This window comes from Dermochelys coriacea, chromosome 7, assembly GCF_009764565.3.
Source record: "Dermochelys coriacea isolate rDerCor1 chromosome 7, rDerCor1.pri.v4, whole genome shotgun sequence".
Classification (NCBI taxonomy): Eukaryota; Metazoa; Chordata; order Testudines; family Dermochelyidae; genus Dermochelys; species Dermochelys coriacea.
The window spans coordinates 93236306-93262031 of NC_050074.1; the positions used below are offsets into that span (position 1 = coordinate 93236306).

The following is a 25726-nucleotide window of genomic DNA, read 5'->3' on the forward strand; positions in this document are numbered from 1 at the left end:
CATTATCCCCAAGATCCTCTTTAGCCTTATTAAAGACTGAGGCAAAGTATTTGTTTAGATATTGGGCCATGCCTAGATTATCTTTAACCTCCGCTCCATCCTCAGTGTTAAGCGGCCCCACTTCTTCCTTCTTAGTTTTCTTCTTATTTATATGGCTATAGAACCTTTTACTATTGGTTTTAATTCCCTTTGCAAGGTCCAACTCTACTAGACTTTTAGCCTGTCTCACTTTATCCCTACATGTTCTGACCTCAATTAGGTAGCTTTCCTTGCTGATCCCTCCCATCTTCCACTCCCTGTATGCTTTCTGCTTCTTCATAATCACCTCTCTAAGATGCTTGCTCATCCAGCTTGGTCTACAACTCCTTCCTATGAATTTTTTCCCCTTTCTTGGGATACAGGCTTCCGATAGCTTCTGCAGTTTTGATTTAAAGTAATCCCAGGCCTCCACTACCTTTAGATCCATAAATTCTTCAGTCCAATCCACTTCCCTAACTAATTTCCTTAATTTTTGAAAGTCAGCCCTTTTGAAATCAAAAACTCTAGTTGCAGATTTATTTTTGTTAATCCTTCCATTCAGTTTGAACTGAATTAGCTCATGATCACTTGAGCCAAGATTGTCCCCTACAACCATTTCTTCTATGAGGTCCTCGCTACTCACCAAAATTAAATCTAAAATGGCATCCCCTCTAGTCGGTTCAGCAACTACTTGATGAAGGAATCCATCAGCTATCGCATCTAGGAAAATCTGAGCCCTATTATTATTACTAGCACTGGTCCTCCAGTCTATATCTGGGAAGTTAAAATCTCCCATGATCACGCAGTTTCCATTAGTATTTACTTGATTAAAAACATTAAAAAGGGCTCTATCCATATCCAAATTAGATCCCGGAGGTCTATAGCACACTCCAAGCACTATTGTAGGAGAGGCTTTACTAGTTATCTTCCCCAATGTAATTTTTGCCCAGACGGACTCTGTCTTATCCATTAAAAGAAAAGGAGTACTTGTGGCACCTTAGAGACTAACAAATTTATTAGAGCATAAGCTTTCATGAGCTACAGCTCACTTCATCGGATGCATTTGGTGGAAAAAACAGGAGAGATTTATATACACACACACAGAGAACATGAAACAATGGGTTTATCATACACACTGTAAGGAGAGTGATCACTTAAGATAAGCCATCACCCACAGCAGGGGGGGGAAAGGAGGAAAACCTTCCATGGTGACAAGCAGGTAGGCTAATTCCAGCAGTTAACAAGAATATCAGAGGAACAGTGGGGGGTGGGGTGGGGGGGAGAAATACCATGGGGAAATAGTTTTACTTTGTGTAATGACTCATCCATTCCCAGTCTCTATTCAAGCCTAAGTTAATTGTATCCAGTTTGCAAATTAATTCCAATTCAGCAGTCTCTCGTTGGAGTCTGTTTTTGAAGCTTTTTTGTTGAAGTATAGCCACTCTTAGGTCTGTGATCGAGTGACCGGAGAGATTGAAGTGTTCTCCAACTGGTTTTTGAATGTTATAATTCTTGATGTCTGATTTGTGTCCATTCATTCTTTTACGTAGAGACTGTCCAGTTTGGCCAATGTACATGGCAGAGGGGCATTGCTGGCACATGATGGCATATATCACATTGGTAGATGCGCAGGTGAACGAGCCTCTGATAGTGTGGCTGATGTGATTAGGCCCTATGATGGTATCCCCTGAATAGATATGTGGACAGAGTTGGCAACGGGCTTTGTTGCAAGGATAGGTTCCTGGGTTAGTGATTCTGTTGTGTGGTGTGTGGTTGCTGGTGAGTATTTGCTTCAGATTGGGGGGCTGTCTGTAAGCAAGGACTGGTCTATCTCCCAAGATCTGAGAGAGCGATGGCTCGTCCTTCAGGATAGGTTGTAGATCCTTGATGATGCGTTGGAGAGGTTTTAGTTGGGGGCTGAAGGTGATGGCTAGTGGCGTTCTGTTGTTTTCTTTGTTGGGCCTGTCCTGTAGTAGGTGACTTCTGGGTACTCTTCTGGCTCTGTCAATCTGTTTCTTCACTTCAGCAGGTGGGTATTGTAGTTGTAGGAATGCATGATAGAGATCTTGTAGGTGTTTGTCTCTGTCTGAGGGGTTGGAGCAAATGCGGTTATATCGTAGCGCTTGGCTGTAGACAATGGATCGAGTGGTATGATCTGGATGAAAGCTAGAGGCATGTAGGTAGGAATAGCGGTCAGTAGGTTTCCGATATAGGGTGGTGTTTATGTGACCATCGCTTATTAGCACCGTAGTGTCCAGGAAGTGGATCTCTTGTGTGGACTGGTCCAGGCTGAGGTTGATGGTGGGATGGAAATTGTTGAAATCATGGTGGAATTCCTCAAGAGCTTCTTTTCCATGGGTCCAGATGATGAAGATGACAGATTGACAGAGCCAGAAGAGTACCCAGAAGTCACCTACTACAGGACAGGCCCAACAAAGAAAACAACAGAACGCCACTAGCCATCACCTTCAGCCCCCAACTAAAACCTCTCCAATGCATCATCAAGGATCTACAACCTATCCTGAAGGACGAGCCATCGCTCTCTCAGATCTTGGGAGATAGACCAGCCCTTGCTTACAGACAGCCCCCCAATCTGAAGCAAATACTCACCAGCAACCACACACCACACAACAGAACCACTAACCCAGGAACCTATCCTTGCAACAAAGCCCGTTGCCAACTCTGTCCACATATCTATTCAGGGGATACCATCATAGGGCCTAATCACATCAGCCACACTATCAGAGGCTCGTTCACCTGCGCATCTACCAATGTGATATATGCCATCATGTGCCAGCAATGCCCCTCTGCCATGTACATTGGCCAAACTGGACAGTCTCTACGTAAAAGAATGAATGGACACAAATCAGACATCAAGAATTATAACATTCAAAAACCAGTTGGAGAACACTTCAATCTCTCCGGTCACTCGATCACAGACCTAAGAGTGGCTATACTTCAACAAAAAAGCTTCAAAAACAGACTCCAACGAGAGACTGCTGAATTGGAATTAATTTGCAAACTGGATACAATTAACTTAGGCTTGAATAGAGACTGGGAATGGATGAGTCATTACACAAAGTAAAACTATTTCCCCATGGTATTTCTCCCCCCCACCCCACCCCCCACTGTTCCTCTGATATTCTTGTTAACTGCTGGAATTAGCCTACCTGCTTGTCACCATGGAAGGTTTTCCTCCTTTCCCCCCCCTGCTGTGGGTGATGGCTTATCTTAAGTGATCACTCTCCTTACAGTGTGTATGATAAACCCATTGTTTCATGTTCTCTGTGTGTGTGTATATAAATCTCTCCTGTTTTTTCCACCAAATGCATCCGATGAAGTGAGCTGTAGCTCACGAAAGCTTATGCTCTAATAAATTTGTTAGTCTCTAAGGTGCCACAAGTACTCCTTTTCTTTTTGCGAATACAGACTAACACGGCTGCTACTCTGAAACCTGTCTTATCCATTGCATCACTTCTTATTTCTTTACATTCTACCTCATCATTGATATACAATGCTACTCCACCACCTTTACCTTTATTTCTGTCTTTCCTAAACAGCACATACCCTTCAATACCTGTAGTCCAGTCATGACTACTATTCCACCATGTTTCTGTTATCCCTATAATATCTGGTTTCACTTCCTTCACCAGTTCTAGTTCCTCCATTTTGTTACCTAGGCTCCTCGCATTAGTGTACAAACATCTTAATTTTTGCTGTTTGGCCTCGCTCACATTTTGTATCCTATTAGGCACAGTCATTCTAGAGCCAGTATAACCTATTAGACTAGTATCCACACCGCCCTCACTCCTTATATACATTCTCCTACCCACGGCTGTATCCTTTCTTACTTCGTCTTCTTCCCTCTCAATGTAAACATCTCAATGTTACCTGGACATCTCCCAACCATCTCCCCCGAATTCCTAGTTTAAAGCTCTCTTTATCAGTTGTGCCAGCCTCGATCTTAGAAGTCTATTTCCTTCCCTACTCAGATGAAGTCCATCCCGAGAGAACTGTCCTCTGTCCGTGAATACCTCCCAGTGGCCATACATCCCAAAGCCCTCCTTATAGCACCACTGCCTAAGCCATCTGCCTAAGACTGTCATAATCTTGTCACACCTTTGTTGCCCTTCTCTAGGAACAGGAAGGATCCCACTAAAGATCACCTGAGCCTCAATTTCCTTAAGCGTCTTCCCCAGCCTAGCATAGTCTCCCTTAATACTTTCCAGCGAGAATCTAGCCATATCATTTGTTCCCACATGAAGGATAATTAGGGGATTCTTTCCCACTCCCTTTAGGATCCTTTTCAACCTCAGGTCTACATCCCGTATCTTAGCACCCGGAAGACAGCACACCCTTCTATTCTCTGGATCAGCTCTAGTTACAGGCCTGTCTATTCTTCTCAATAAAGAGTCCCCTATCACATAGACCTGCCTTTTCCTGGTGACAGTGCTATTCTCCAGTCTCTCCCCTGTTCCCTCGGGCTGCAAGTTCTTTCCATTCCTATTTTCCCTTATAATCCTCTTCAACCCATCCTGTATCCTCCTGGGGCTCATAGTTGGTGTAGTCTCCCTTGACTCTTCCACTTTTCCTATAGGACTGGCCTCTCTTCTCTTCTTCCTTACCCTTCCACCTTCAACAAGTACCTGCTGAGCCCCTTCTTCATTTTCCAACTCTGCAAACCTGTTCCTAAGCTCTATTTCTGCTTCACTAGCCCGTCTTTTCCTCTGCCTGGTTCTTTTAGTCACATGCTTCCACTGACCACTTTCCTCACCCAGTCTCCCCTCAAAATTCCCCAGCTCTGCTTCCATCTGTGAGTCTGAGCTTTTCCCTTCAAATACCTCATATCTTTGCTCCATCATCTGCTCAAACCCCTTCCTAAACTCAACCAGACTTTCCACCTGCATCTCCAAACCTCGGATCTTTTCCTCCATAAGCTCTATCAGATGGCATTTCATGCAGAAAAAACTCTTACCAGGTCCCCCTTCCAGGATCATGTACATACCACAGCTTCCACATACAGTCATCCTCAATGTGTCTACCACTACAGGAGTCACTCCTACAGCTGCCTCCGTATCTGTCATTGCCTTCCCACCTAAGTCCTGTTAATCTGGGAAACACAAGCCACACCAAAAAGACCACACTCCACCCAGCAAAAGCAAATCCCAAACTCCCCTTGCAAACTCCCACTCAAACTCCCCTGTTTACAGCTCTGTTTGCTAGCTCCTGTGCCGCTGCAGCTGTCTGTGCCGCTGCCTGTGCCACTGAGATGTATGATGCTTGCAAATAGTTCCATTAAGCACAGCATTTTTCTTTTGAAAATAGATTTTGTATTTTTTGGGGTTAACCTGCATATCTATACATGTACACACGGTGGTTATATTTGAGCTTGGGAAAATGATAGGCCCCCAGATATAAATAGTTCGGAAAAGAGGGATAGAATGTTTTGAGCATAAGAATATTTCTCTTCCTCTGTTAGTTTAATGGGACAGATGCCAATGCTTTTATGAATTATGAATACAGCAGACTTTTTTCCAAATGAAGTTGTTGGAACTCTGCCCTTGGAGTGAGGCACTCGCATTACAGACTGGCAGCAGATTTCTGTTTCTTTAATGAAAACTGGATTATTAAATCTCTTTTCCTTTGAAGGAAAAATGTTATACAAGAAATTGCTATAAGCCATAGTGCAATTGCATATCAGATTCTCGTATAGAGTGTTATAAGAAAAAATGTCATGGTACAAAAATTGAAAGCATAATTCTACCACCAGGGAGAATTTCAGCTACATACAGGGAGTATATGCAAAACTCTTGATGTTCTGTGGATTGTTGTATGATAACAAAAGCTGCAAAACATTTACCAGTTTCTTCCCAAATTTCTAGTTCATACATTTTATTTACAGCTCTGGCTGCAGAAGTGACTTGCAGATTCCCAATTCAGTTATACATGGTCAGGATTTGCTCAGGAGCTAGCCCTGGAGCTGCTGCTAATCCTGTGCATTGTTTCTCCTATTAAAGTACCCCTCTTTTTGACTGCCCAAACAAAAGAGTCCCTTCCAGTAGTTTAATTACCTGAAATTATGGCGGAGGTGCTGGCTGCTGCTCTATAATTAAGCTTGAATTGAATTTTGTACTTAAAGCAGGCTTCAACCACTTTATTGCGTATGAAGAATACTCATCATTCCCCTAACTTGAAGGTGCATTATGTAAAGCATAGTTATGTTCTGGTCCATAAGTTATATCAAAAAAGCAGCGCCTGAAATGTGGACAAGTGGACCAGCCGCCTCAGCCTGCCTGCAAGGGCACTGAGCCACTGGCAGCAGGACCGGAAGGGACCTTGTCCAATGGGAAGCGTGAAATTAACCGAGATGAAAATCACGTTTCCTGCCGTTTGGAATAAAACTGGCCCTTGTAGGAGCGTGGGGGGTGCAGCGTGTGTAACAGAGCCAGCGCCTTGGGGCTTTTCCCTTGGGCGTAGGAAGCCAACCAGAGCTCTGTTGCCCTCGGCGTCCACCCAGGTCCGTTCTGTCACCACCGCTGCCTGCCTGCCTGCCTTGGGGGCGGGACTTCAGCGGCAGGCGGGCTCGGCGCTGCCGAAGGCGGCTACCCGCGGCGTGGGTTAGACGCTGCTGGCGGAGACCCGCCTGCACCGACCCAGCCAGCCCCCGGGCCCAGCCCGGCTGCCGCTTCCTCGTCTCCGGGCTCTGGAGCACTGCCAGCACTGAGCTCACCCGGAAAGGTGCGAGGGGGCCAGGGTGCGAGGCGGGGGGTGCAGGGAGGCTGGCCGGGGTGTGGGGGCTAAGGCTGGGACCCTCCTGCTCTGAGATGGGAAGGAGCCTGCTGCCCCTAGCTCGAAGGGGATCAGCGCCCCCTCAGCCCTGGTGGCTTCATGCGGGGGTCCTCGCGGCCCATGAACTGGGGCCCCACGGGGGGCGAGCTGCCCTCTCAGCCCGTCCCTATCCCGCGGCCTCTGCAAGCCCCGGCCGGGGTCTGCTCGGTCAGTCCGCCTCCGACCCGGCTGCATGAGGCTCGGGGGGCTGCCGCGGACTTCTGGAGAGGGCGGGGGGCTTCTGTCCGGAGCGGCCTCCGCATTGCAGGTATGCGAGCGTGCTCAAAAAGAGCTACGTCTGCAGCCTGCTTCCCACAGATTCCTGCGCCCTCGGCCCAGCGCGCGCCCCTGAGGAGAGCTGGCGTGAGCCGGCTCCTCCCCACCTCCGAACCAGGCTCCGTTCTTCGCCGGGGTAGCCGTTTTACAGCCCATGGGTAGGGTTCCCCTCTGCCTCTGCCGGCCAGGCTCCGGTTCTCATTCCTGGCCGTGAACGTCCATGCACCAAGAGAAGGGGAAAGGCCTCCTCCCTCCCGGGAGCTAGAGTTGTCTGAATGTAACTTTAGCCAATCCACTCTTGCCCTCTCTTCTGGACGCTTCCAATTGTCAGAACTTCTTCTTGTCAAGTTATGCGCTACTCGACACGTGGAGGCGGGGCACGGCTAACTGTGGGGAAACAGAGGAGCAGCCGTGTTAGTCTGGATCCCCAAAAAGAGCAGGAGCACTCGTGGCACCTTGGAGACTAACACATTTATTTGCGCATAAGCTTTCGTGAGCGACAGCGTCGGATGAAGCGAGCTGTCGCTCACGAAAGCTTATGCTCAAATAAATGTGTTAGTCTCTTAAGGTGCCACGAGTGCTCCTGCTCTTTCTGTGAGGAGAGGAACTCAAAACGTGCTGCTTCTCCTGATTTAATGGCTTCTGTTTTGAACAGCCCTAGGAGTAATATTCCAAGACCGTAGACGTTGTGATTGCATGTTTAGAGAAATTATTAATAAATGAAGTAGCATTCTGTATCTAACTCAAAACTTGTGTTCATTCATACATAGACCTGCTGTAAATACCACTTGGCTGTGTTGATGATAGTTGAAATGTATTACAAAAATAAAGAAACTGACTAGTGCTCCAGCCTATTTAAGAAGCAAGTTATGCCATGAAGGAGAACAAGTTCATCTATTCTTATTTCAGTTTTCAGAGACGGCGACTGACTCTCTCACAAGAATATATTTAAAATGTCAAATTTTTCTCAATCTACAGATTAGAAATCCACTCTGGAAGACATTAAAAACACACAAAGTGATGGACTTCTTTAACTACAGTACTGTGTACTGGGCTCTAATGTGTGATGTGATTGTCCGGTAGGCTTTTGGGGGACGAGCCTATCTTTCATTCTGTATTTGCACAACATTTACCACAATAGGGTCCTGATCAGTGTCCCTCAGTGTTATTGAAATATGAATCAATAATCCTATTATAATCCACCCATAAAGAGGTGGCCATGTTTACTGTTCAAGAGTAACTTTAATATCGCTTTATGCATCCTACATTACAAAAACCTTGAAACCAAAAAAGATTACAATTTAATATCCTTTTCCTTCACCAAAACCATAAGAAATAAATAGAAGGGAACCATTTTTATATTGCACCATTATAGCAGTGTGAAATGGATGTCATGATCCTACAACCAGGCATCTATATAAATTAGAAGTTCCTGTGAATAAAGTTAAACATATGTAAGTATTTGCAGGATCGAAGCCTTAGTACTGAAGTAACAGTATCTTGGAAAACACAAATGTCCATGATGTTAATGAGCTATGTGTGTTTTACAGAATGTATTTATGCAAGAAGAACATATCAGCTAGAAAATAAATTTAATCTCAAAGGAATCCCAAGTGTTTTATAAATTTTACATACACACTACCCTAGTTGCTGAGTTGCAGCCATTGGTAGAAGTAGAACATGGTAACTTGTGACAGAAAAAGTATACTGAACCCAACTGAAACCTCAAGGGAAATTTTTTTAAGGTAGCTATTGTGACATTCCCCTCTGGTGTTATCTGGACTGGTGATCTGCTAGGTCAGTCCAATCCTTGATTCTGGGAGCCAACTTTACCCTGCTTTGGTGTGAGAACCCCCACTCCTGGGCGGTTCATGCACGTCCTCTAGCACGTAAGCTGCTCCCTGGATTGTGCAACCGAATGACACTAGCCAATATCTCCAGTCCAGGCACAACCCTAGGAACCTCCATCTTGCAGTGTCTAGCTATGCCCGTTGGACGCTGCAAGCTTATATGAGTTTGTCAATTTAACAAAGAAATTGATATGTACCAGGCCTTTTATCCTAAGTGGAGCATCTGACACGCTTCAAACCAAACACACTGCTTCAGGTTGAATAAACAAACAGATTTATTAACTATAAAGATAGATTTTAAGTGATAATAAATCAAAGCATAACAAGTCAGATTTAGTCAAATGAAATAAAAGCAAAATGCATTCAAAGCTGATCTTAACACTTTCAATGCCCTTACAAACTTAGATGCTTCTCACCACAGGCTGGCTGGTTGCTCTTCAGCCAGGCTCTCCCCTTTGATCAGTGCTTCAGTTGCTTGGTGTGGTGATGTCTGTAGATGTAGGGGGAAGAGAGAGGAAAAGCATGGCAAATGTCTCTTCCTTTTATCATGTCCTTTCCTCCCTCTTGGCTTTGCCCTCCTGCCCCCTTCAGAGTCAGGTGAGCATTACTGAATCTCCAAGCAAGTTGGAACAATTCCTCTGGTGTGGCCTCATGCAGGTGAGTCATTGCATTGTAGCTCCCTTGCTGTACAATGGCTGTTGATGGGTTGTTTGACACCCTACCTGGGTGTTGGTTACTTTCCTTGCTGTTGCCTCAGGGGAGCTAATATCTGGCTGATTCCCACAACTTACAGCATGTTTTAGGGTATGTCTACACTTACCATTTAAAGCGCAAAAAGTTTCTTTTTTGCGCTAAAACCATAGGAGCATCTACATTTGTTAATGACCTTTTGCGGTGAAACTCAGAAGTTTCACCGAAAAAGAGAACCACCTTCACAGAGGTGTACAGCTCTTACCGCTGTTCTTTTCGTGCTGTTGTGAAAGTGAAGACATGTTTCACCAATGTAAGCACCCTTTAATCTCCGAAGGGTATCCCAATGTTCCAAAAGCGACCACTCTGGCCAGCATCTCTGACGCACGGACGTTCTCTCCCCCACCCCCGTAAGCCCCGGGAAGTTTGAAGCTCCCTTTCCCTTTGTTTGTAAATGTGGCGGGGAAAGCAGCCAGACTGCAGGAGGTTTTTTAAAAAATGCTACAGAAGAAACCTGGAAGTAATGCAGCTCCTGAGACATGAAGCAGGGCAGCACTGAGCAGGGACCTAGAATGCCTTTGGCTCACCCCTCCTCCCCTTCCCACAGGATCTATTGAGAGATCTGCCCTGTGGGATAGCTGCCCTACAGTGCTGCTCTCGTTGGCGATGGAGGTGCTGCTAGCATAAATACTTTCTGATGCCTGAGGAACTGAGTGAGTACACTAACCAGCACTTTACTTTTACCGGTTCCCTATCACCCGTGAAACTTAACAGTGCAAAAACTCTGTAAGTGTAGACATACCCTTAGTAACAACCATACTACACAATTATCATAACTTCATATGCATTAATGTTATACATAAATGGATAGAGAAATGACTTTCAGCAGATAATAACCTTTCCCCTGATACCTTACAAGGCATGCTTTATACATAAGATCATGATTATATGAAAATGAGGAATATGGGGGTTACAGCATGCTTCCCCAAGGTATAGAATGTCACAGCTATAATGTACAATAATCACCCATTATGGAATTTGACAAGATCTAATACCCATATTCTTGAGAAAAGCACTAAAATATCTTTTGATAAGGGGTAAAGAGCTCAGATTTTACATGTCCCCCGAAAGACTATTCTTTTTTATTTCTGCTTGTATCTGCTGGCCAATTCCCATAGAAGCTGTGCAGCAAATTCCATAGCAAACAGATTCTTTGGAGCAAAGAGCCTTTAATTAGCATTTTACTCCATATTTCCTTTCTGTCTGTAAGCCTTAATAGAGTTAGTTGCTAACCTGGTGAAGCTACAGCAATAATCACAGCCCACAAAATTGGAAGAAAAACTATGTTCTTTTGAAGTTCTTCACCTAAGAAAAGGTCATTGATGTGGTGGCAGTGACTACAGTACCCTTTTGGGACCTATGTACTTAGTTTATCTTTTCTTCAGTCAATGAAGGAGGCCAGCTAAAGCAAAAGCTTGAGCCCAGGGAGAAATTAAATGTCCAGTATGCCTAGTTCCACTCATCTCCCATATAATTAGCATTTAGCACCCAGTATCAATCTTAGTACAGTGCTGGATGGAAGTGAGGGCAGTTTTTTTTTTACATGGGAATCAATTGTGAAAGGTTTAAGAAGATGTGAGTCAGTACCTCATGGCAGGAGGGAGGCAAGGGGAGCTAGAAACTCAAGTTTTAGAGATGCTCCAGAAGCAAAACCCTAGTTCTGAACACCCCAGAACTTCAGGGAGGTTCAGCTACAGATCTGAACTTTATGGCTTGTCCCTATCTCTTTTAACAGGATGTTTGGACCTTTCCCAGATTAACCCTCTGCCCTGCAACAAGGACCAGAGTTTCCTGCAGTGAGTGCAGGGTAATAGGGCTGGACTGGATGTGAGGAATTAATTAGTTTCCACATCTTTGTTATAAAAGAGATGTGCTGTGAGGTGTTGGGGCTGAAGCTGGCAGTCAGGATCTCTGAAAAGCACTAGTGCTGAGTGCGGAACTAGAAGACAGATATTTTATTCTTCTTTGAAATTTGGTTGTATTGAACCACACTTAAATACTTTTCTTTGGACTGATCTGAAGTGAACTGTCTTATACCTTTATTTTGAATTTTGTCAAAGAGAAGTCCTATTGTTGTGTTTGTCCTTTGTGGGGGTGGCATTTTCTTAACAATAAAGCACATCTCAAAGATGTTTCAGCTACAAACAGATGTGTACAGAAGATTTTCCTGTTCCACCAGCCAGTTGCTTCCTTACAAAGATTCAGATCTGATACCTAACCGCCCCTCCTTCCACACACCTGGGCTTTGGGTTGGCCTGGGATATGAACTGTTCAGCACAGACCCAGCTCTAATTAGTTCTAGTTCACTGACCTGCTGGGTGACCTCAGGCATGTCATTTCACCTGTCTGTGCCACTGCTTCCTCTCTCACTCTTTACCTGTATAGTCTGTTTAGACTGTGTGCTCTTTGGATGAAGGATTGTCTCTTACTATGTGTTTGTAGAATGCCTAACACAATGGGGCTCTGAACCAAGTTGAGGCTTCTAGGTGCTACTGTAATACAACTAATTAATAATAATGAGCACAAGGGTATGAAGAACTGCACTGAGGGGCAAAGGTTACCTGGGCCAAGGCAACTGTTCCTGTATAACTACATGTACCAATTCTAGCTCAAACCACACGTGCAACATTTCCACTAACAAGCAATGAATTAAGGTTTGTCTGTTTCTTCATCTAGTTCTGGTGCTTTGAAATGACAGGATGTTACAGCAGTTAAGACAACTATGCAATAAAGAACAGTCACAGTTACCTGGTATGAAGGTAGGTGAGTTATGATCCCTCTTCTATTATAACTTCCCATCCTTCATCATAAAATAAAATTCAGAAAGTGGCCTTTACTGAACTCTCCCAATGACAGAGGCAATTAAGGTAGGAATGCAAAACAGATTTAAGGCTTCTTTCTGAAAATAGCTACTGAGAGCCAAAGGCTTGATTCAAAAGGGGGACATTGAGTGTTGCAGCACCTAACTTTTAGGGTATGTCTACACTGGCAGAGTTACAGCACGGCAGATACAGCGCCACTCAGAGAACTCTGAAGGGCAACCACTGTTTTGTGTTCACACTGTCAGCTGCCTGCACAATAGTGTGTTCTCACTTGTGACACTTGAAGCGGTATTCAGAGCGGTGCACTCTGGGCAGTTATCCTACAGAGTATCTCTTCCTCTTCTGCCGCTAAGAGTTGTGGGGGTTATGGGGCATTGTGGGTCCTGTCCCAGTGCCCCATGATGCATTGCTTCACATCCCAGCAATCCCTGTGCTTCTGTCCACATTTGGCAGCATCTTTCAACAGCTTGTGTACTGTGCGCTCGGCCTCTTCAGGCTGCAGGAATGGAGCCCGAACTGCTGACCAGTGTGCTGCTCACTCTAACACATCACAAGTGTCAGTGGAGTTACTCCTTAAACTACAAAGGCAAGAGGAGTCGGACAGTGATCTTGCCACATGTAATAGCTATGACACAAGATTGCTTGTGGCATTCATGGAGGTGCTGACCACAATGGAACGCTGCTCTTGGACTCAGGAAACAAGCACTGAGTGATGGGATTACATTGTCATATAGGTCTGGGACGACAAGCAGTGGCTGCAGAACTTTCAGATGAGGAAAGCCATATCCATGGCATTGTGTGATGAGCTTGCCCCAGCCCTGCGGTGCAAGGACATGAGAATGAAAGCTGCCTTGCTGTTGGAGAAGCATGTGGCGACTGCACAGTGGAAGCTGGCTACTCCAGTCTGCTACTGATTAGTTGCTAACCAGTTCGGAGTGAGAAAGCCGACTGTTGGACTCAAGTTGACTGAAGTGTATAGGAGCATTAATCGCATCCTGCTCTAAAAGACCCTGACTCTGGGCAACATGCATGAGATTTTGGATGGCTTTGCACAAATGGGCTTCCCTAACTGCAGAGGGGTGATAGATGGCACACATATTCCAATTCTGGCACCAGACCATCTAGCCACCGAGTACATTAATCGGAAGAGGTATTTCTCTATGGTTTTCCAAGCGCTTGTGGATCACCGTGGGTGTTTCACGGACATTAATGTAGGCTCGTCCGGAAAGGTGCAAGACATATGCATCTTTTGGAACACTGGCCTGTTCAGGAAGCTGCAAGCAGTGACTTTCTTCCCGGACCAGAAGATCACTATAGGAGAAGTCAAAATGCCCATTGTGATCCTGGGAGACCCTGCCTACCCCTTAATGCTGTGGCTTATGAAGCCATACATGGGGCACCTTGACAGCAGCAAGGAGAGGTTCAGCAACAGGCTAAGCAAGTGCAGATTGACTGTTGAGTGTGCTTTTGGCCATTTAAAGGCCCACTGGTGCTGCCTATATGGGAAACTGGACCTGGCTGATGACAGTATTCCTATGCTTATAGCTGCATGCTGTATGCTTCATAATATTTGTGAAGAGAAGTGTGAAAGCTTCACTCAGGGCTGGGCCACTGAGGCTCAGCGCCTGGAGGCTGAATTTGAACAGCCAGAGACCATGGCTATTAGACCATGGGGTGCAGCACGGGGCCAGGGTCAGGGTCAGCTTGTAAAACTAGGAGGTGATTTGGATTGGTGCATACGATGTACTATAAAGGTTTAAGATAATTGTTGCTTTGCAAGGCTCTGTTTGCTTTCAATTAATAGGATAAAGATTGCTTTCAAACCAGCACAATTCTTTTATTAAAAAACAACAACCGGAGAAGAGAGACAAACAAAAAAAAACACATCAGCACTGAGGAGGATGGGGGAAGGGAAGGTCCCAGGAAGAGGTGGGGTCTCGGGACAGTTAAGGATTTGTGTATGTCCAGGGATCATATCCAACCTTCTCCTTTGGAATACAGTGCAGCGGGTACTGTAATTCAGAAGGGTTAAACTGCAGAGGAATGGGTGTTGAGTACAGTGGGTACTGGGAGTCTGCAGGGCTGGACTGTGACAGGGCAGGACTGGAATGCCATGGTACAGACTGGAGCCAGGAGGTTGATAAGAGTGTTTTGACGGTGTCTGGGGGGGTGCATGGGAAAGAGTTTTGCGACAGTGGCTGCAGGGAAGGGTGAGCGTGGAGCTACTTGGTTTGCAGTGCTAGTATTGCCTGGAGCGTGTCCACTTGATGCTTCATAACGTTTAAAAGCCACTCTGTGGCTTCATTCTGGCATGCCACATTCTCCTTTCTGTCCCTCTTCTCGCTGTCTTGCCACTCCTTCAATTCCTGTTTTTCGGCCGCAGAGTGCATCATAATAACCTCACACAGAAAGTCCTCAGTTCTTTGTTGTCGCTTTCTAATTCTATGCAGCCGTTCAGCTGGTGATAACAAAGAGGGAGGCTGTGCTCCCAAGGTCATCTCTGTGAAGTTTAAATACAACATTTTACAGAAGCAGTATTGTTTGCAACACAGACTCTACTGATTCAGTGCTTTAAAACACAGGCAGTACTCACACACCTGTCACTAACTGGCTGGCCCCAGGCAAGCACACATGAGCCACAAGACCCCCAAAATGCTGAGTAGCTGCGGGGGAAGGGAAAATCAGTGTTCCCAAACCCTACTGTACACTGGGCACGTGGTTCTTGGGGAGAGCCAGCACTGTGGGGGGGGAGGGGGCTGATAATCATTCCTGTCCCCGCATGGACACCTGGAAAGATGCATTGAGACCACTGCACACATCACTGAGCAAACAGGAAGGGGACTTTCAAACTTCCAAAGGAATTTACGGGGTGGGGATGACGGTTGGTCACCTGAGGGCAGGGCAGTAATGTTCAAACTGATGACCAGAGAGGCAAGAACAGGCATTGTGGGATACCTCCTAGAGGCCAATCGCAGCGCTATAATCGAACAGGGTATCTACACTGGCATCACGGTGCTGTACCCCCAGCGCAGAAAGCTGTACGCCTCTCGGGGTGGTTTCTTTACAGTGCTGAAACTGCATGGTTTCTGCACACTAAGTGGCTTGTCAGTGTGTACACCTCAGGAGTTACACCGCAGAAAGCTGCTTTACTGCACACAAGTTTGCCAGTGCCCTGCCACTCAGTGGAATTCACAACCCTGAGTTAATTGCCGGTCTCCCTATGCATTCAATGCATGGGGAAAACTAGGTGGCTAAGAATGGGATCCACAGAAGCCAGCATGCTGACTGGGAAGCCACCTCAGTTAGTTATTAGTAAGGCTATGTTTTAGTCATGGGTATTTTTAATAAAAGTCATGGACAGGTCACAGGCCATAAATAAAAATTCATGGGCCCATGGCCAGTCCGTAACTTTTACTAAAAATACCCGCCCTGACCGAAACTTGGGTGGGGGGCTGTGGCCTGGGACCCCTGCTGGTGCGGAGGTGGTGCGGGGGTTGGTGGGGCTGGCAGGGGCTTCCTACCCAGCTCCGCATCCCTGCAGCTTCTAGGGTGGGAATCAGGGGCTAGGGCATAGGCTCTGTTGCTCCCAACATCAGTGCCAGCTGCCACAGTTCCCATTGACCAGGAACCACAGCCAATGAGAGCTGCGGGGGGGGGGGGGCCTGCGGGCACAGGGAGCGCACAGCACAGAGACCCCCCGCCACTCCACCACCTAGGAGCTGCAGAGGGGCCATGCCAGTGGGAGCCAGGGACCCCAATCCCGAGGTAAGCGCCTCCCTGCACTCTCCAACCCCCTGCCCTGAGCCCCCTCCCACACACCCAAACTGCTGCTGCTGGCCTCTAGCCCCTGAGCCAGCACCAGCCACTGCAGAAGTCATGGAATCCGTGACAGACTTGCAGCCTTAGTTATTAGGAAGTTGGACACCTAACTCTGGGCTAGAGGAAGGCACCTAGCTCTGCTCAGGATTCTCAGTCATGAACCCTCGTGGAGCTAGGTGCCTAAGCTCGGTCATTCCTTTCTCATGAAAAATGGGGTGGGGGTTCCCTTTATACCCAATAGCCCACTGGTTAAAGCAGTCAACTGACAGAGGAGATCCAGATTCTAATTTCCACTCTGCCTGATGGGCACACAGCTACTTTGCATAGTCCTTGGTTTTATTTAATTTCTTGTTGTCAGTCATTTTAGGAAGTGCAGGCAGTGGGGAGGAAGTGCCTGACTGCAGACAGTAACATGATGCAGCTACAGCAGCAGGACTGTTTTTCTTCTGAAAGACAGCCAGGTAGCACCAGAAGAATTCATCAGAAGAAGAAACTTTGTATGAGAAAAAAGAAAGGTGCCTCGGGTAATGTGGTGAGGAATGTCATAGACATGGCTATAACTTAAATACCTGTGTAAGTGAGTGTATGCTAGGCAATGCTGCTTACCATTAAGAAGTTGCCAAAGAGAAAAAAATGTCATTTAGCATGAGCAGCAACTTGTGGTCTATAGTCTACAGCCAAGAGAATGTGCCCCAAAATTCCCCCCATACAAAGTATCTGTATCCTTTAAGGGTACAGATCAGAGGTTGCTCTTTCACATTTTAGTTCAGGTTCCATTGTACGTGTTTGTAATGGGGAAATACCACAGGTACAATTGCCACAAATACAAACAGACCACAAAAATGCCAGTACGTTTTTAGCTAAGGAACTGAACTTTGGGGGCTTAACTGAATGTCCAGCTTTTGTATGCATCATTGATCATTAGAATTAAAAAAAATGATGTGGGTGGGGTGGTTACTGTGAGGGGTGCATTAAGGATGCCATAGCTATGGAGAGAAAGTACATTTCTACCTAGCTAACAAGTTCTGGAAGTTTTGTGTGTTGGAAGTCAGTGCCCTGCTGCTTATGTGTAGCCCCAAGAAAATGCCAACTATGGGTCAAATTCTATCCTCATTTACACCCAAAACAAATCCACTGAGGTCAGTGAGATTGCACAGGACATAAATCACAGCAGGATATGACACTATAGATATAGAACCTGAATCTGACTTCACCCCAACTTAAATCTAGAGTAGCTTCACTTAGGACAATGGAGTGACACACATGTAAGTGAGATTAGAATCAGGCTTCTAGTCCCTCTTATATCATATATATCATATAATATATCATATATTATATGTTATCATTTATGATTACCAGAGCTGGGCAAAGAAAATTTTTTTTCTGACCATTCTAAAAAATACATTTAAAAAAAAATCATGGTCAGGCCAAATCAAAGCAAAAATCTCAAAAATATTTCAGCAAATCAAAAAGTCAGGGAGGAAAAATAATTATAGGTCAAACAAAATGTTTTATTTTGATTTTGAACATTTTTGAACATTTTGTAAAATTAAATGAAATTTCCAGACAAAAAAGTTTCTTTAATGTTTCAAATTGAAATGTTCATTAAAAAAATCTCAGAACAAAATGTTTGGGGAGGAGGGTAGAGAAGAGGGGAAGGTTTCAACCAATACAATTCAGTGAAATCAACACAAATTCATGAAATGTTTCAATATCACTGAATCTACATTTTTTTCTGTAAAAGGTTTTGGACAAAATTTTTTACCCAGCTCTCATTACATCCAAAGTAGGCAGCACGTATAAAAAGAGTGTACATTTGCAGGCATTTCTGACTTGATTGATGTAACATGCACTACTCATTACAGGGTACGCTACTCAAAATGAGGCTTTGAATGACTCCTCTGTATATTGATTGATCCATATGTCTTATACTATAAATCAATGGTAGTTAAATTTACCTAAAAATAAGCTGAAATGATAAGACTGTGGTATTTCCTCAGGTTTTTTTGAGGAACAAACTTTCTTTCCCCTTTGGAAGTGGCATCTCTTTTATGAAGTGGAATGTAAGTGACACAAAGGGTATGTCCACATTGGAATTAGACACCGCAGCTGGCCCATGCCAGCTGACACGGGCTAAGGGTCTGTGTAATTGCGGTGTAGACTTTTGGACTTTGGCTATAGCCCAAGCACTAGTCTTATAGCTTGGGCTCCAGCCTGAGCCCAAACATCTATACTGCAATTAAACAGCCCCTTAGCCCGAGTCAGCTGGCACAAGCCAGCCATCGGTTTTTAATTGCAGTGTAGACATACCCAAAGAAGCAGTTTCCTTTGATCTTTGTGCCAAAGTCAGAGGAGATGTATTTTACACATTTTGGTCACACAAATGAAACCATTCTTGTGTCTGAATTTGGCTCATTAGGAAAATGACATTATAGAAAAATGTTTATGGCAATAAAAAAATAAAAATGAATGTTTTAGAACTGAATTGTGACTGACTGTTTTTAAAAAGAAAAGAAATAGATTATTCATTCTCCAGTCATGCCATTATGGACAGCAAAACAAGGATACCTCATTAATTCCAACTTTAACTGTGGGTTGACAGTTGGTGAGAGGCATTTGCATCCGAGTGGGTTTCCTGTTTTAGAGTGAGTGTATTTGAACATCTGCTTGGGTGGGTGGCTGCTTTAGGGAGTGAAAATGAACTTTATTAATTAATTGAGCATTTGCCTTTATAGAGCATCTGAAGGGGTGGATTCCATTTCCTGCACAAAATACTGTCTGTTAAACTGAGTGCATTTGGAGCATGATTCAGTGGGAAACTGGAAAACAAAGCCCACTACTTACCTGAAACAGAGAAAGAATGCTGTTGCTCCAAAAAAGCATGGGAAAAGTTGTGTTGGGATATCTGGTATTTCAGAGTAGCATTATCAGAAGATAATTGATAGCTTCCATAGCTTCCATATTTCTGGGCACCACAGAAATATTTAAAATGAATATAAATTCCGCTTTTAGAAGGGAATGGCTCATATGGAACTTGAGGCATCTATCTAACCACAACATACATAAACACACTTCCTTCAGAAGAGAGGGCATAAAAGACTAGATACAATGATTCTTACTTAGGAGAACGTGATGGTATGTTTAAAACACAGATAGTGAAGGACAGCAAAAAGAAAGCTGGATTTCCATTGTATGAACTTGTGGGTAAATCCACATCAGAATACTACAAAACACCGGCATGGGAAAGTCTAGGGCTAAAGGAAAGCTGTGTCATATTTTGGTCCCTTTGCTTATGTGGACAGGTGGGTAGGAGGGAGGTGTATGAAGAAAAGTTAGGTGTGGAGTTTACTGCTTGATTTTAAAATTCATACGTTACTTTATGGACCCTAACTCTGGAATAGAACAATTCTGTGTCAATGCAACAGGGGCACTTCCCCCACTGAATCAAATCAAAACAATTTAGGACCAGACAGTGCTTTTTAGGCCCAAGCTTGGGCAAATGACACTATGGAGCCACGCTCCCCATGTGGAAACACTAGGCAGCATTGTGCTTCATGATTCCCCATCATGCAGGGCTCATGAGGTTTAAATAGTAAATGCTTGTGAAGCACTCTGAGGTCCTCAGATGAAATGCAAAGTATATATAAATGCAAAGTATTATTCCTCTTTTTATTTTTAAACAGAAACCCCAATTGTTGTGCTTCCAAGCAGCATTTCTGAATATGTTGAGTATTTTTTTCTCTCTGACTTATTTAGCGTTTGTTAGCTTATTCTAGCTTCTGCAAAAAGATATAAAAGGCAAACAAAGCCATCTCTGGATTGCTGATGCCATGAAGAATAATTTAACAGCACCAGAAAATGCATTTCTACCCAGCACGTCGGTAGCCATCACTCATCTTATTCTCTTGCCAACTGGATGGTTACCACTTTGTCTTAAGCTACACTCCTCTCTGTGCCATTGTGAAAGGGTACAGTGGGTAGTTAAGATTCAAGATCCAGAATATCACAGACCTTTTACATCACTGGCATATTATGGCCTGATATTAGCATCTCATTGTCCCACCACTCTCATCAGAAAAGCATGCATTGTGTAAATGCCAGCTAAAAACTCTGGCACCTTTCATGCACTGAGCAGTGTTTTCTATCCTTTTTTAAAAAGATCTGTTATGTTTATAAAATGTTATTGACACATAATATTTCAAGGTACTATTTGTTCATTTCTAAAGATTGTCATTTTAATATTATCTTGAATTGGTTTCTCTGCATTTTTGTAATAAAGTTAAAGATGTACCAATAAATGGGGGACTGAAAGGTTTGCAAACTTAGAAAAAACAGACATTTTCCATTATTTTTCAGATCAACAAAATATAGTTGAACATACAGTGGTTTTTATTCATTAGTGAATTGTCAAATAGACCCCGCCCAAAAAAAATTTTATGTGAAGCTTTCTGCCCTTTATATGAAACATGAGTCCTGGTCAGATAGGGGTGTTTACCCCACTTTCCAGATGAAATACCATTTGGATTATTACATTCTGTCTATCTAAAGTTTTTCCTGTCTCTTTAATTGGCTATGTTCTAATTGGATATGTTGCCTTGTGAGTCTGGGTAAGAGGAGCATGCTGTGAAGATAATTCTGCCCCTCCTGCCAAACTAGGGATCAGGATACCAAAGAAGCTCCCTGTACAGGGGTGTCTGAGGTCTAATGAGCAGGCTGCAGAATCTGGGCTGCCACCCTGTTAATCATCTGTCCCAGCCAGTTCCATGGATTTCAGCTCCCTGCTTCTTGTAAAAATGGAGAGGATTGTGGAGTGTTAACAGTTTACACAAAATATTTATCTGCTGCTGTCAAATGTATTAAAATGCTCTGGGTAGAATAAATGTTCAAAGACTCCAGAAATCTTGCACTACTATTACGACCTATGTATCACCTTTAAATATACTCTGTCTGCTCCAGTTACCAACTAGAACTTGCTTTTCAGGAGTTAGGGAAGAGGTGATGGTATTCTGCTTAAGGAATCATTCTCAGCTATTCCTTTGATCTCTCTCTCCTGGCACTGCACTATGTCATTATATTTGGTTTAGAGGCACTAGGGCAAATTATGGTCTGTGACATCAGTATAAAACTGGACTAACTCCATTTAGTGGAGTTACTCCAGATTTACATTGGTATGAATGAAAACAGAATTAGGCTTCCTGAGCAGGCCAAAATCGTGTTTGAGATAGACATAAAACCCCAACCATTTTAAAAAATAGGTTTTTCTGTGTCTTTGCCCTTCTACACCAACTAGATTTTGTTTCTAACATGGTTGGAAAAGTAGTGTGGGCGGAGGTGGGGAGTGAAAGAGATGGGAGAAGGTCTCCTTCAAAAAGTTCCTACAAGCTAGCAGTTCTGTTGACAGTCGAGGGTAAAAAATTCTAAAAAATGGTGTTTCAGAATTGTAGTGAATACTACAGTGTTTTTGCTGGCTGTGTTCTTCACTTTGGTAGTAGAGAGAAAGGAGAAGGCGGAAAGCTTTTGGCAGTGGTTTGATTGAATAACATACCAAATGGACATACCTGATGGTTGGATTACTTTAGGCACATGCCTCCTATATTTGTTTGACAAACACTTTTGGAAGTATACTTACAGTCAAATAGTACAGTCTGATGCCCAGAGATACCATGGTCCACAAGTGGAAGAATATTAGTGGTAAACTTTTATTACTACAAATGAAGAGGCACTTGCCTACTTAAATTTTAAAAATATGAAAGGTGGGAATAGCTAGTTGAATTGTGATATGTCACATGAGCTGCATACCTGTGTTGAACATCATGACCTAAAAGAGCTAGTTTGCTCATCTTTAGACTTAACCAGGGTGTCTGCTATACTCTAGTACAAAAGTACTATCCTGGTACTGTCTAGACAGGCATGCAGAGATATGGATTCATTTCACATCCGTTCCAGTCTGAGGCCAAAGTCTTGCTGCTTTACCACAAAGTGCAAAAGAGCGTTTTTAAATTAAATTATTTTTGTTAATAGAACTGGAGTAAATCTCTGTTCTTATAGACACATTCTATGTAGCCATCAACAGCTCCACAAAGTTGCTTTCCTAGTATATTAGGTATTTCTAAAGTGCATAGATACTAGGCACTTAACAATTACCTAGTACACTAGAACCAAATTTAAATAATTGTAGTAATAATAAGAATTATTCCTATCTTAAAAGTAGATTAGAAACAATTGCCATTTCATTAGTTCCTATGTCATATATTCATAGCTTCTCTTAGGTACAGAGATAACTCTAGAGTTCATTGACACTACTGGGAGTGAGATTACTTAATGTATTTCTTATTATCGGGGTTCTCTTTAAACAGTGGTGAGAGATCTCTAAGTTACAGGTTTGAATTCAATGGGAATTGTAGATGTCTACTCTAAACTAATCTTGATGGATCCTTGAAACAGCAAAATAAGAGAACATAATCTAATTACTCTGTTTAATCAACTGCAGTGTTTATGTGACTGTCACTCTGAAATATGAAATACTGAATTTTGGGTGCCAAACAGAGAAATAGGGTTATGATTCTTCACACACTGTACTTTATAACTGCAGTACAATGGTACTTATTTTGAATATTTTTTTAAAAAAAACCTTAGTCTAAATTAATTGAAATGTGGTAGGACATAACAGATTTGATGTTTTCAGTGAGTTTTCTTTCGGTAAATTTTATATTTTCCCGCAAAATTAAAGAAAAATGTATACTTGCAAATTAAACCAAGTGGCATAGTCTACAATACTCTGTTACATCATCACCGCTTTTGACTTTCTCCATATAGGACCGCATGGCTTAAAGAACTGGTAATGAGCTACAGACTAGATTGCAACCTCTAGGCCACTGGTATGAATGCCTAGTTTAGTAGAAAATGGACAAAGTCTTTACCACCTGACATCTGGAAGGTGGCTTACAAAAAAGAGAAGGAGGGCTCTAGATGACCTGCCTTAGTTCTATAGGTACTTATTATTAAAGGCACTTCTAAAAGCATCCTTCAAAGTTCTGCCTTTTGTTGCTGTTTTGTGGGACCAACAGGAATGTCTTTGTATAGGCTGGGACATTGCCTCGCGTGGATCCTGCATTCGGCAGTTTGTCCATCAAATTTTCAGCTCTGAATGGGGCAAAGATTTGGGACGAAGGTACGGTTATTCTACTGTGAATATTTTCATTCTATGTGTGAGGTGCCCCACTGTGGAATTTCCAGTTGTCTAAAAGTGAATTGTGCCCCAAATTTAGGAACTCATAACAATGGACAAACTAACAGCCTATCGGGGGAGGGAGGGGGATGCAAGCTGGATATAAACACATGGCTTTCTTTTTTTGTTCACAGATCACAGTTTAAGAACCATGTTATTTCTGTGCTATTTGATTAACATATTTTTGATTGTGTTTTGATGCTCTTGAATTCACCTGACAGATCCATATCACATGCTATTATACCTTCAGGGTAAATTGTTTCTACCTGCTATCTCTCTCTCTCTTGCATATACGTACCTGAAAAATTAAAACTTTTTTAAAAATAGCAAAGCCTTTGTGCTGTTTAATAGTTACATGCCCCAAGTCATATAGGTGTAAGCAAAAGCTGATCTCCACCAGTGGCTTTGCAGTATCCGACCACTCCTTAATGAAAACTGTTAAGCAAATGTGAGTATGTTATTGAATGAATTTTGGTGTAAATGGGGAAAAAAGCCCCAAACTGTACTATGTTATGTATTGCTCACAGAAAGGAATGATAAGAAATGCTTACTATGTCCACAAATCAAGACACACTTTTAAAGGAAGAGTCAACTTTTGCAGCCTGTGCTTAAGCAAAACTCCCATTAATTTGAAAAGGATTCCTGCTCCTGTAAGGGTTATAGAATGTGGCAGCAAAAAAATAAAAGCCTTTGCAAAACTTTGGTAGTTTGGTAGTTTAGGTAGATATTCCTATTTATTTATTTACTATCTTTTTTTCTAAACTATTTTTCTGCCTGAACTACAAGAGCTCTCCCTCACAACATAGCCCACAGAGCCTACTTTAGAAACAACCCATTAACAGGTTTCAGAGTAGCAGCCGTGTTAGTCTGTATTCGCAAAAAGAAAAGGAGTACTTGTGGCACCTTAGAGACTAACGAATTTATTTGAGCATAAGCTTTCGTGAGCTACAGCTCACTTCATCGGATGCCTTTGAAGTGAGCTGTAGCTCAGGAAAGCTTATGCTCAAATAAATTTCTTAGTTTCTAAGGTGCCACAAGTACTCCTTTTCTTTAACCCATTAACACTGTCTCTAAGAATTGTATTGACTGTTTTCAACTGCTTATCTTCATGTCATTGCTGAGATCTGTCTCTCACCTCAAAATGTACTAAAATAGCTGCAGTGACTGTTATAAATAGATCAAGAAACAAAGAGCTCTTCTAAAATAAGGGAGCATCATGAATTATTGCAGAGCTCATTTATCTCCTTCCTGCAGCATCAACAGGTAATTCAGCTGCCCCTGTGCTCAGCAGTTGGCAGAAGCACTGCTGTCAGGACTAAAGCTGAGTAGGAATTTTTCAATTCAATGCTTTTTTTGTCAGAAATGCTGATTTGTCAAAACCAAAGACTTTTGCTGGAATCTACCAGTTTTGACAAAATTTTTCATTAGAAAAGGGTTCTCAGGTGCAGGATGAAATTTCTACTTGAAAAATAGCCCCACATACTCTGTAATAGCCATAGCCTCTTTATTAGCCTGTTCTGAATTGGGTATAGCAGGGACTTGAACCTAGGGCTCCCACATCCGAGAGGAGTCCCATAGTTGCTGAATTATTGGCTATTCTGGGAGGAAGGGCTCTTTTTCCTTTTTCATGAACATTTCAGAAGGTTTCAGTTTCATATAGATGTGGAACAGGAAAATGTTTGAAATCTTGAAAAGTTTTGCGGGACAGGAAAGCCATTTGCTGCCCTGCTCTGTACTGGTGCCGCCTGTTCACATAGTACTTCCAAAGCAGAGGTTTTCAAAATGTGAGGCACGGAGGAACATTCCAGGGGGTCAGCTCCAGGCAGCGGGGCTTGGGGAGGGAATGCCACCTCCACTCCCTGGCTCACCTCAGTGTCACCCAGCCTATCTGGGTTGCGGGGAGTGCAATCAAAAATTGTATCTCAAAGGGGAGGGGCTCAGTTCAAAACTTTTTTGGAGCAACCCTGTAAGATGAGTTGGGATAGAGGTAGTGCTTTGTCTCCGAGCCCCGCCATGTGGGGCTGGCCCGAGCTGCCTGGTGTCGCTGCTTGCCCCCCGAACGTTCCTCTGTGCCCCCCAATGGTGGCAATTTGGAAAGGACGCAGCCTAAAAAGTTTGTAAACCACTTTTCTAAA

The 25726-nt window shown here is 43.5% G+C and overlaps 1 long non-coding RNA gene across 1 annotated transcript in view; it reads left to right on the forward strand.

Moving 5' to 3' along the window:
* Positions 1 to 6393: 6393 nt before the first annotated feature.
* LOC119858830 overlaps positions 6394 to 25726 on the forward strand; it is a 66239-nt gene continuing 46906 nt past the window's right edge. The window contains exons 1-2 of the long non-coding RNA XR_006282976.1: positions 6394 to 6756; positions 16731 to 16887. This is a non-coding gene — a long non-coding RNA (uncharacterized LOC119858830). The remainder of the gene's footprint in view (positions 6757 to 16730; positions 16888 to 25726) is intronic.